Here is a 12,367-nt window from a genome sequence, read left to right as displayed (position 1 = left end):
GTGGGAAGTGGGACAATACATGTCTCCGAGCTCATTCCTCATTTGTGGGAACATAAGAGAGTTTTTCTTAAGCTGAGATCTGTTCTAACTCCAGGGAATGAGTGAGAAAAATGTACAAGTGCAGTTGATGTTAAAATGCATGGTGGCCCCACAGGTAAGCCTATGAAAAGGAATCCTACAGTGAGATAGAGGCCTCCCAGTGGCTACATAGGTGGTGACAAAGGCAGAATTCACAAGGGGTGGAAAGTAGAAGCTGTTTTTATTCTTAATAAATTCCCAAGGTTTCATACTAGACAGATTACATCCTGTTCTGTCACTGGTATAAAGGGAAGCAATTTTTATATCAAAGGACCATGGACAAGAATGCTGATCCAGGTCCTTAGAGTAGATGATATCAGAGAGATTGGACTTTCTCAAGACTCCAGCTGTAATCAACAAGTACTGAGCATACACTCTGTGTTAAACACTTTGTGCTTTGTAAGGATCCAATGATAAGTGAAAAAATAATTCATTCAGTACAGCTATACTCAGTTCATGAAACCTTCTCAATTCTGTAACAAAAGGGACCTTTTTTTCCTCCTTTTGTATGTCATTTAGCACAAGTTGTAATCAGTCTTAGTAAAGACCCAGAGTTAGATATAGGGGTAAATACTGAAAGATCAGAGGGACAAAAGAGCCACACCTTACCTCACCAACTTCTCAGCTGAAAAGAGCCTGAGCTCCTGTCTCCTCTGGCCTTATATTCCTCTCTCCACCCAGCCATATCGCTTCCTGTCTGTCTATACAGATCTCCAAACCTCAAAGGTTAACTAGTGGCTAGCTCCACTCTCTGGTCTCCAGGCAAGCTTTATTTGTTAGAGAATAAACAAAACATCACCACATGTCACTTTGCTTTTCTATGAGTGCTCTGGGACCCAATGCTTCTGTGCGTATCCCACAAGAAAGAGGACAGAGCTTATCCCTGTGACACATCGAGGCCTCTCGGCTTTCAGTGATGTTCTACATTATGCAGTTATTAATTTACCAATTCCCAGAGATCTGTACTTAGCTGGGCCCTTCCTAGAGACTTGGACACACTTTCCAAGCCCAAGGTTTTGAGACTAGTCATTAAATGATGTGGTTTTTGCTGTGGAAGCATGTTCTTCTTGGAATGTTTGTAGCCAAGGGAATCCTTGACAAGTGATTTAATTCCTCATCAGTATGACATGGATGAGGCAGTACCTGTCTCATCAGGCTGTTGTCATAATCAAATGTGATTATATGAATACATTTAATGTAACTGTCTAACCATCATTTCCCCTCCAGGAGCCAGGAGCCTTAATCAGTTTTTTTTTCTTTTTGCTCATATATAATTAAGTCCAAACTAAATCTATCCTTTAAGATCTCTCTCCCTTCTATGATTTATTTTCCTAAATCCTCAGTCCTCATACCCACTGGGCGAATTACTGCTCTAGAAACACATCTGGAGCTCTGCATTTCCTGCCTGTGTGCAGCCCCCTTTCAGGGTCACCTTTTTTTCTGCCCGGCCTACCTTGCTAACTCTATAAGAACCAACCTGACTATAGCATGAATAAATAAAAGACCCAGAGACAGATATTGGGGTTCAAGTTTCAAGCTGAAGATCAGTAAAATAAAGCAGCTGGTCACTAGCTCTCACTCTACCTCAGACTGAAATGAGATCCTGGCTTCACCAAACATCTCCTTAGTGTGGCTGGAGAATCCCGAGACTTCAATGTCTTCCTATCCCCTATGTGGCTTGAGAATAAATCCTGATACTGAGACCTTGTTCCCTAATGCTGGGATCAAAGGTGTGTGATCCTAGGTGCTGAGATCATCTTTGTGTGAGCTGTTTCTCTTTAGGACTAGATCAATCTTGTGTAGATCTGGATGGCCTTGGACCACAGAGATCAGTCTACCTCTTAACCCTGACTCCTAGGATTAAAAGTGTATACTGCCACCTCCTAGCTTCTGGCTGCTGGGATTAAAGGTGTGTTCCTGGCTTCTATGGCTTGTGCCTGACTTTGCTTTCTGAATCCTCAGGCAAGCTTTTATAAATTATAAATAATATATCAGCACACCTGATAGCAGTTTGTTCCATGGGTATACCCAGCTGTGCCAGTCAGAACCAACTCTTCTTCCTCGAACCTTTATCTCTACAACCCTTTCCACCTTTAACTCAAAGTACTTTGCACAGATGCTTGCATATCCTCCTTGGGAGTGAGATTTCAGAGTCAAATATAATTTCTTAATTTCCCTTTTTAATAGAGTAAAATTCTTTAAATACCAAACATTAAAAAGGCATAATCTAGCTCAATGAAAGTAAACACTTGGGTTAGATTAAATCCATCTATTATGTTTATATAACCTAGTTTTATATGGTTCCTGAGATGATGGGAAGGTAACAGCATAGGGCTTTGGGGTGGATTAATTGTATTTCATGTATAGTCACCCTGACCATGAAAGTTCTGAGGAGCAGAACATTTGAGGAAGATTTTAGTTTGAATGTCAGGCTCCAGGCTTACTTCTTGAGTCAGAAAATTATCTTGAATAGTTTGGAGACTCCACACCTCTGAGTAATGACCAGACAAACCCCTGAATTATACATTATGCAACGTCACACCATGGAAGGGGAAAGATAGAAGAGGGGGTCATGAGGTGAGCAGGGTGATCAGCAACTGGGCTAGGAGCTCTTCTCCATTTGTGCATAAAGGGAAGGTTAATGATCAGCTTTCCTGATGAGTAAAGAAAGTTTCTAGGGAAAGCAGTTCTTATGGGTATATGAGGACAGATTTCAGCATCAAAAATAAATCATGGGGAAGTAACAATGCTTACAAATTCCATACCAATAAAGAAAGAACTACTAGGAAGGGAGAGCTTGCCAGTGTAAATCAGGTGCATTGGGTGGTTGCCAGTTGATGCTTTGAACCTAAGCAATGGCTAAGCACCGTTAGGAACAAGAAAATAAAGGCGTTTCTAGCCATGAAACATGGAGTCTCTCCTTAAGTATGGCTAATAGGGGATGAGAGCTTTGTCAGTGGTTAAGAACATGTACTGCTCTTCTAGAGGACCTCAGCTTGATTCTCAGCACTCATGTTGGGTGGCTTATAACTTTATGGGACTTCAGATCCAGGGGATTTTGTGTCATGTGTCATGTGTCCTAGCCTCTGTAGGCATCCCACTCATGTGCTCATGTGCATGAGAACACACATACAATTAGAAATAACAAAAATAAATCTTTGAAAATAGAGAGTAGAGCAATTAGCTTGAAACTACCATCGGTGGAATGTGTGCACACTTCCCATACCTAATCAGGAGATGCTACTATAGGTTGTGACTTAATTATATGATGATGTTAAATTAGGGCTCTTTCCTGTCTTGTCTGACATATAGTGGGTGTCCAAATGAGAACCTTAGGTGCCAATTACCTCCCTTTTAAGTTAGACTAACCACCATCAGCTAAGCCACCCATATTTCTGGAAGATGAATGACAGATGTCAAAATTAACCCGGCTCCCCCATTCTAGCAATACGCTCACTTTCCAACCAACCTAGGGCTTATCAGGAACAAAGAATGATATATCTCTCTGTAAACAAACATAGGGACCAAGTTCCAAGGAACCATTGAAATGATGTTGATAGCCTATAGGACAGACATTGTCATTCCATGTCCTTAGTCTCCTAGGCCATCATTTCCTGTGCAGCCTATGCAACCAAAACAGAACCAGAAAAGAGACTTTGACTACATGGGGGGGAGGGGGGCAAAGCAACACAGCAACCACTCTCACTTTTGTTCTTTATAACACCACATCAGCTTCCTGAGAACCCCTCATCTATGGGAGAAAGTTGGGTTTGAACTAGGGTCATGAAGTGCATCCATCTAAGAAGAGTGCTCTGACAGCAAGAGTCAGACTAGGGGGTGCCTTATTTTATGAATTTAGGGTAAGAGGAAGAAACAAGAATAGAATACACAAAGGGAGCTTCAGACATGTCCACCTACAGGCTCCAGTTACCCAAAGCCCACCAGTGGCATACAGGTTGCAAGACAAGTGGAGATGTATAAAGGAGAAAGGTTATTAGCTGGCTCATCAAGAAAGAGAAAACTGCTTGATGTTAATCAGTATCAACATCACTCTGTGTCAGACTTGTGCTTTGGGGAGACAGACAGACAGACAGAGGGGTTGGAGTTGGGGGGGGGTGGATCACAGACTCACTCCCTGTCCTGAAACTCTTCTTGTTTTCCCAACTAGACCCTTCTCCTACCTTTGTGTTCTGTTTTGGTAACCAATGCATGAGTTGCCTTAGGGCTGCCTGCAGGGCAAGGAAATAGGGTCATCAGCAAGAGCATAGGCTCCTTGGCTGCAGCAATACCACTAAACCTAAAGTCTACCTATAAATCCTCCAGAGTGCTGTGATTCCATGAACCTCCCTCCCTCCCATGATTCAGAGTGTTGATGGGCCCAGTCTTGCACAAGAAATCACAGCTTCTGAGAGTTCAAGAGTGCAGATGAGGATAAGATGCCCCTAGTAACTTACAGTGACTATAAAGTAAAGAAATAAGATGAGGATGTTCTCAGGGGAGAGTCTGCCTATTAGGAAATGGGATTCTCAGAGAAAAGTGTGGAAGGAAAATTTTAAAAAATAACAAGGCTGGTGGTAAAAGCCAGCTGGCTGTGATACACAATCAATATCACTTTCAGAATGAATATAAATATATCCAGTGGAAACATTAAGGGAAGTGACACTGAATGGTGATTTTTCTTTCACTTGGTTTCGATTCTTAGCAAGTTTTCCTGGACAAAAGTTTGTTTAAGAAGAGTTTTCTTACTTCTAAAGTCTAGTCTAGTGAAATAGCAAGTAAAATAATGGAAAGGGGCTTTGAGCTGAGTAGCTGGGTTCTAGCTGAATGCTTCATCACATTTTCCATTTAAATTTGGAGTCAGTTTAATACCAAAGAGAGAAACAATGGAATGTGTTAGTGTTTCAAGCTTAAGCAAAGCAGAAACTCAATGATACTTTTATCCCAGCCATCAGCTTGGAGCAGTTTGTATCCATTCTTTTTCATTTTCTCTTTGCAGGTGCTCCTGAGTATGGAGTCCCCTGTTAGCACTGGGATGCCTAATTAAAATGCCAGGGCCCATTGATGTCTGCAGGGCAGTATTTGTGTTAAATAGAGCTATGTGCACACAGATGGTTGGAAGTAGATGAGGGTTCCAGTAAAGCAGGGGATTGAATTTTTAAATACATGAAGATCAACCATCCCTGTGCTGTACTGTGTAAATCCAGATGTTCAGCCATTTCAGGCTTCTGCTTACCTCAATCCCTTGAGACTGTGCAAAACACTTCATCTCCAGACATTCAACAACTGCTCCAGGTGGTCCAACTCCCCCTGTCTCTAACCAAGTACTGGTTCGAAGAGTGAAAGCACAAAGAGGAAAAATGAACAAGATTGACACCCAAATCAGGGGTGGGGCGAGACAGGAAATCATTAGAGGAGGCATACCTGGGATAAGACAGGAAATCATTAGAGATGGTATAACAGCAAGGGTCTCAAGTTTGACTATGAAGCAAACAGGTGGGTGTGCTTGAGGTACTCCTGTCAATGCACCTGTTATGACAACAAAGCACAGTTTGTTTAGCGCAGGTTGTCATAGGCACAACTATTTGTTTAGCCCACCCACAAAGACACAGATGGGCACATGCACAGATATGCACCTGGCAAGCAACATAAAGACACTGCCATTATAAACAACAGGTGACTATTTTCTGTTTCTAATCAGGAATGTGGTCAAAATAGACTTCCTGTAACTGGGTCAGGGCAATAGCTCAGCAGGTAAAACCACAACCCTGGTCCCATGAGTTTCACCTTCAGAACTCACTGAGGAAGGACAGAACTGACTCCCAGATACCTTCTGATCTCCTCAACAGGTGTGGATGGCATGGTTAAGCTTGCCTGCACATATGTACACACATGCTTATTTACCCATACACCTATACACATGCTGCTGCTGCTGATGATGATGCAGAGAACTGTTGGAATTGCACCATTCCCCTCCCCCTTTTATTGTTACTTGGTGACCATGCAGATCTCCCCTCTCCCCTCTCATGTCTGCTGTGATGCTTAACACTGTTGTAATGTCACAGTCAATATTCGCCTGTGCTTGTAGCTAACTTTCCCACATCTCCCTTGATCTCAGTGGCTGTGCAATGAGCAGTTGCTCTCCATGTCTGGATTGATTGATGAGTACAGCTGCCTTACACGTCTGTGGAAACTGTTAAAACAAAGGAAGGAGGCCAGGAGTCATTGATTTCTCCTTCATCAAACATCATAGCTCCCACATCTGAACTTTCTTTGCTGGCTGCTCTGTGCAGGCAAGTCACAAGATCTTTGACCAAAGGAATTCTAAGACCTTCACTTCCATCCAAGGTTATTTCAGTCTTTATTCACCCGCGTAAACATCAATCCTTCTACAAGACATCCATTTGAGTGAGTGCCACATCTTTTGTCCCATTTAGAAGAGAGGAATTTGTATTTCATTTGTACTTCTGAGAAAGAAGCCTCAAATGGGTTTACCAATATAGGAATCATTTTGTTTCAATGTGAAAAAAAAGTAACAATTTGAAAATGAGATCCATGTCATCAAGAAATAATACCTAGAAGCTAAGGATTACGTCCACCATGGTGACAATGGCAGAGGCCTGGGACCTTAAGCAAGCACAGCATTTAGAAGGCTGAGAGAGGAGGATAGTGGGTTCTAGGTCATGCTGAATAACTGTCTAGAAATATATAGTATGAGTGTTACCATCCAGGCCTACCTAGGTTCCTTACCTTGGGGACCTGGCCGAGTATGTCACTCCTGCGCATCTGGCTTGATATGTAGCCACAAAAGGTCCCTTTAAGAGTCAAGCTCCACCTACTCTCTTTCTCTCTGCTGTTCCTCTGAAGAGGCAGGCATGTCTTTGCCTCTCTCTTTTCCTTTCTTTCTCCCCTCTCTCCCTTCCCTTCTTCACTCCTTTCATTTCCCCTAATAAAACTAACTGCTTAAGTTATGCCTACATGGTACATTTGTCTCTCACCCACCATGGGATCCACCAGTACACCCTATGGAATAAAGTTGCCAATTTGTCAAGGGTAGACTAGGTGAGAAGTCGAACTCCTTGGATTCTGAGGTTGTGATGAAGAAGAAATAAAATCACTAATCATGGTATCTAGGGTATACTAAAGTTTAAAACTACCAGCAAATATTATCTATAAGTTAACATAATTGGAATGAAATCAAGCAATTCTCTTTATTTTTTGAGTCCTTCTTGTCCTCTGACTTCCTGGCAGCTACCTTCCTCTCCTTGTTAGCTTGTGACCATTCCTTCATTATAAATACCCAGGCTGTAAAGACTGGTCTGACATCACATGGGTCTGTGAAACACAGTTTCCCATGGTCCTGAAGTTTGAGGAAACACAGAGTTCAGGGCCAAAGAAATGGTTCAAAGGTGAAGAGTACTGGCTGTTCCTATAGAGGACTGGGTGGAGTTCCCAGCATCTAGATGGTGACTCATAGCTACTTGTAATTCCAGCTTTAGGAGATCCAACAGCATCTATTGGCCTCTGTAAGTACCATACCCACATGTTGTACTTATAATGCAGGTAAAACACTCAAACACATAAAAATAAGAATAAATAACTTATTTTTAAGAAAAAAGTTCCAAGAAGACAATACTACTAATCAAAAATTTTCAGCATCCCCAGGACTCATTTTAATGAAAAGTCAACAGGAAATGGTATCCATGTTTGTTCTTTCCCTTTACTATTTATGCTTTCCAGGAAAGGCTACAGATGTCAGGGTCAAATGATCTTGCTGTGCAAAATAATTTCCTGTTCAGTAGGAGACATTAAGAAAATCATTTCTCCATTACCACCCTACAGTGATATCCAACTTTTCATGTGTTATATACTGGGGACCCAAGGAGATAGCACATACAAAACAGTCTGAAAAATTTAGCTGTATATGTATATATCTGGGTCTGCAACTGACAGACTTCAGGGTGCTTATTATTTCTACAAAATTTTGAAATTTTTCTACCTCCATATTTTCTGAGAATCCCTTTCTGTTTTCTTATTAGATATATGTTATTTAATGAATTTATCAGAGACAACTATGCACAGGTCTTAATGAGGCTGCTTTGACTGAGAGATTAAAAACTGTCTTGGTTTTATAGTTAATAGGGTAAAAGTTTATAGATTAAAAAAACTATGAAGGCTAGTTAAATAAACATAATTTCATATATATATATATATATATATATATATATATATATATATATCCTGAAATTTTTTTTAGCTGATTTTAGACAACCAGAAGAGCTCAGATGTGTGGTCACATTTTTACTCTAATATGACTGACTCCCAAAATGTCAAGATTTCTCTTGAGTCCCATCTTCATGTCATTACTGTTCCTTATTCTCTAAATAATAAGTGATATGAAGACATTAGTAGCTTTGGCTTATTTATCTTGAACCTTGCTTAATCCTTCATTTAGGACCTGATTAATAAATCTAGTGTAGTGAAGTTGATTTAGAAAAACATGACACAGAAGAATTAACTTTCATTCATTTAGTTCCCTGACACCTATAAGTTTTGTGAGCTCCTGCCAATTGGCTGATGATTCTGGTCTGTAAAGTAGGAAATCTGGAAGATGGCATTTATATCTGTTTTACAATTTTTCTAGCAGTCCTTTCCCTCAGATTATGACTCTTTAAAATCTCCAACTCTTTAGTCTTATCTCATTATTCATGTGTCCAACTGAGGGCAGACCAACTACAATCTCCTTATGAGCAAAATGACATATATGCTGGATAGTTATGTCAACTTAACACCAGCTGGAGTTATCGAAAGAAAGAAATCTCAGTTGAGAAAATGCCTCCATGAGATCCAGCTGTAGGGCATTGTCTTAATTATCAATGGATGTGGAAGATCCCAGCCCATTGTGAGTGATGCTATCCCTGGGCTGGTGATCCTGAATTTTGTAGGAAAGCGTTGTGAGCAAGCCAGTAAGCAGCATTTCTTCTTGGCCTCTGCATCAGCTTCTGCCTCCAGCATGCTGCCTGTGTGAGTTACTGTCCTGACTTCCTTTGATGATGAACAATGATTTGGAAGTATAAACCAAATAAATTATTTCCTTCCCAAGCTGCTTTAGGCCATGCTATCTCATCACAGCAATGGTAACCCTAACTAAGATAGCATACTCCCTCAAGTGAAAATTGTCCATCCCTTGTTTTCCTTTTTCCCAAATTTCTTTTAGAGAACATAAGATGGATGGAGATTTACAAAGAAGTAGAAACAAAAAGGACCTTCTTCCTGTGTAAGGAATGCTGTGAGGCTGTTGCTGCATACATCTACACAGCCTAGTCTGCTTCTTCTTAACATACTGGTTCCTCCTGAAGATAATTGGCTGAAATCAGCCAGGTCCAAATTGGCTGTCTAAATGACCTCTAGAATACCTCACACTCCATTATAATCTAATTGCTGTACCAAATGAGATGACTATCAGCTGTCATTGGAGAGGTCAGTCTATAAAAGCTGCAACCAAAAATAAGAACAAAAAGTGATAGATGAATTCTGAATAATCTTTACCATTCTAGAAAAAGACATAGCCATTCTTCCTTTATCTGAGCTTAGCCCGGCTCCCTGGTCATTTCCTTAATTTCCTCACTTGCAATGAGTTGAAAAGTTTATTGGGTGCTCTGGGCTATCACTCTCTATTATTAGGCCATGGAGTAAACTGGTTTGTTGACATTCGGCTTCTATATTTATCATTTGGCTCATGGACTCCAGTTTCCTTTCAAGGAGTCTCTTTCTGAAGACGGGGCCCAACAAACTGTTGGTAACAAGTGAGTATTTTGAACCATGGGATGGACTGAAGAAGCTAATTGATTTAGCTTTCAATATATCAGATTTTTTAACTTATTTTCTCTTCCTTGTGATGTAATGTATACTACTTTCTTATGTTGTTTTCTGTTGTGCCCATTGTCTGATTCCCCCCCAAAAAGTCCTTTTCCTAAGGTCCTGAATTTAGAGAAAAACTACCATTTCCTTGGGGGCTTGAAAAAGGTTCCTTCTGGCTAAAAAGAGAGCCAGTCAATCTCCTTATCTCTGGCAAGAGCATCTTGTGGCCCTCTGTTAACATGTGACTGTGGTGCCTATTAACTTGACAAGGTCAATGATAGCCTCTAGGCTCACTCAATTCCAGCTCACAAACTCCACCCCAGATCACAAGTCCCACTCCAGATCACAAGCCCCCTTTCTCCAATTCCCATTTAACCCTAAAAATATTTCCCCATCCTTTCTCCTTGCTTTCCCAGGAGACAACTTCAGCAATTTGGAATAAACATTTTCTCTTTTCACCCATGGAGCAGCTATTGTGGTTTATTTACTATGCCCATATTCATTCAGCCATAACTTCTTATTTTCACTCTGTAATCCATTAAGAATATATACTAGTAAATTGAAACTCAGGTGTAGTTCTTTGATAAGTCATTCTGTTCCTTACTGATAATGTAGGAACTAAGTTTACACAAAGTTTGAACAGAGAAAATGTTGCTAGAATATGGTATCTGTTCTCTAAGATGAGAGTTAGGTATTAGAAATGTAGCTCAGAAAATAAGAGCATGGACATTTTGTGCACAATCTGCAGCCTAGTGTAAACCAGAGGTGGTGAATTGTTGGGGCACTAAATAAACTTAGTTGCCACACCTGCACGGCCTGGGACCAAGAATCTGCGGAGGGTATCGGGATTAACAACACAGGTCTCTTGCTTGATGTTAAGACGGCTCTCTCCTTATTTTGCTCGGGGGGGGGGGTCAGCTTTTATACCCCAGCAACAAATGGAAGAGGAGGAAATGGAGGAGGGCAGTTAGTCATCTCAGGTTCCAAGGACTGGTTAAGGCATTTTCAGGGGCCTGTCACAAGGTTCCAGAAACCAAAGGAACATCTTGCCTTAGTAAATATGTTTTTCTTTTCCTATGGTTACAGCTGCCTGCCCTGAGGGTAGCATGGGGAAGTGAATTCTTAGCCAAGGTCTTAATTCCCACACTTAGTGTTTGAATGAAAAAAAAGAAAAGAAAAGAAAAAAGAAACAAAAGGGAAAGGAAAGGAAATGTGTCAGGTCTCAGTTTTTGGCACCAGGTGAATTAAAAAAACATTTAAAAAGGAAATGAACATGGCTGCTCTAGGTATGGTGGAAGAGAAAGTTTATTATAGATATGTGGGAGGCAGAGACAGAGGCAGGAATATCTGGAAGAGTAGCTATGACCAGACTGAGCTGTGCCAAATGAAGAGGGAATGGAGGAGGGAAGAAGGGCTAGAGGAGAGTTATTTGCAGCAGACAGGTGGCCCCGAGTAGACAAAAGAAGACTTGGTAACCAAAATGGTTGATTATATGGGAAAAGGTAGCCCAGCCCCTGGGCTGGAGAAGTTCAGGGTATTGGGCAACTGTTGCCAGCCATACTCTGTAACAGGTAGGATGTGAAGGATACAGGTAGAATCTGGCCACCAGTGTCTGCTTTGAAATGTTAAGTAGACACCTCAGCCATTTGTTCTGCTTTGAAAACTAAGAGTGTTGTTAGAACTCATCCTCAACTGTGTCAATTAGCTCAGTGAAACCAATTATCTTACAAAGTAAAAAGTATGCATGAAATACCAGCATGGGAGGTGAGAGCCAGATTTGAAATTTAGAATTATCCTCAGTTACTAAGTGAGTTGGAGGCCAGCCTGGCCTACATGAGATGCTGTGTCATCTCCTCACCAAGGGGATCCCAGGATGAACTCTCATATTTTTTGCAAAATACTTATGTTAGATGAACTTGTGTAAGTTTTTTGGTAATTAGGAAAAACTAGTGGAATTTTGGTTGGACTTGATGTATTGACTATTGAGAACTAACTACATTGTACTGAACTTTCTTTTAGACATTTGTTGTATTTTTTCATATACACATTTGTTCTTTTATGTGACTTTTTTACTTCCAATTAGAATTTTCACTTTATTTGCGTCCTGCTTGATTTTCATTAGTTTTATTCATGAATATTCTATTTCTCTCTGTGTTTTCTTTTTACTTCAAAGAGATAGCAGAAAGTAAAAATGCTTTTAGACAGCTTGACAGGAGGCATAATTTTACAGACATTTCAATTAGAGAAACTCAAAATATTTCTTTTCTCAAAGAATAAGTGAAATGGTTTGAAAATATTTACCCAACTAATTTGGTCTTAAATCATACACTTAATATTTTGGCAGTTCTATCTATTGTATACTTATTATTTATTGGATAGAATTGTGTGCAAGGCATTTAAAATATATTAGTAAATAATATTGTAGAAAAGC

Source organism: Phodopus roborovskii, unplaced genomic scaffold, assembly GCF_943737965.1.
Source record: "Phodopus roborovskii unplaced genomic scaffold, PHOROB, whole genome shotgun sequence".
Taxonomy (NCBI): domain Eukaryota; kingdom Metazoa; phylum Chordata; class Mammalia; order Rodentia; family Cricetidae; genus Phodopus; species Phodopus roborovskii.
Note: the sequence above shows the minus strand (reverse complement) of the source record.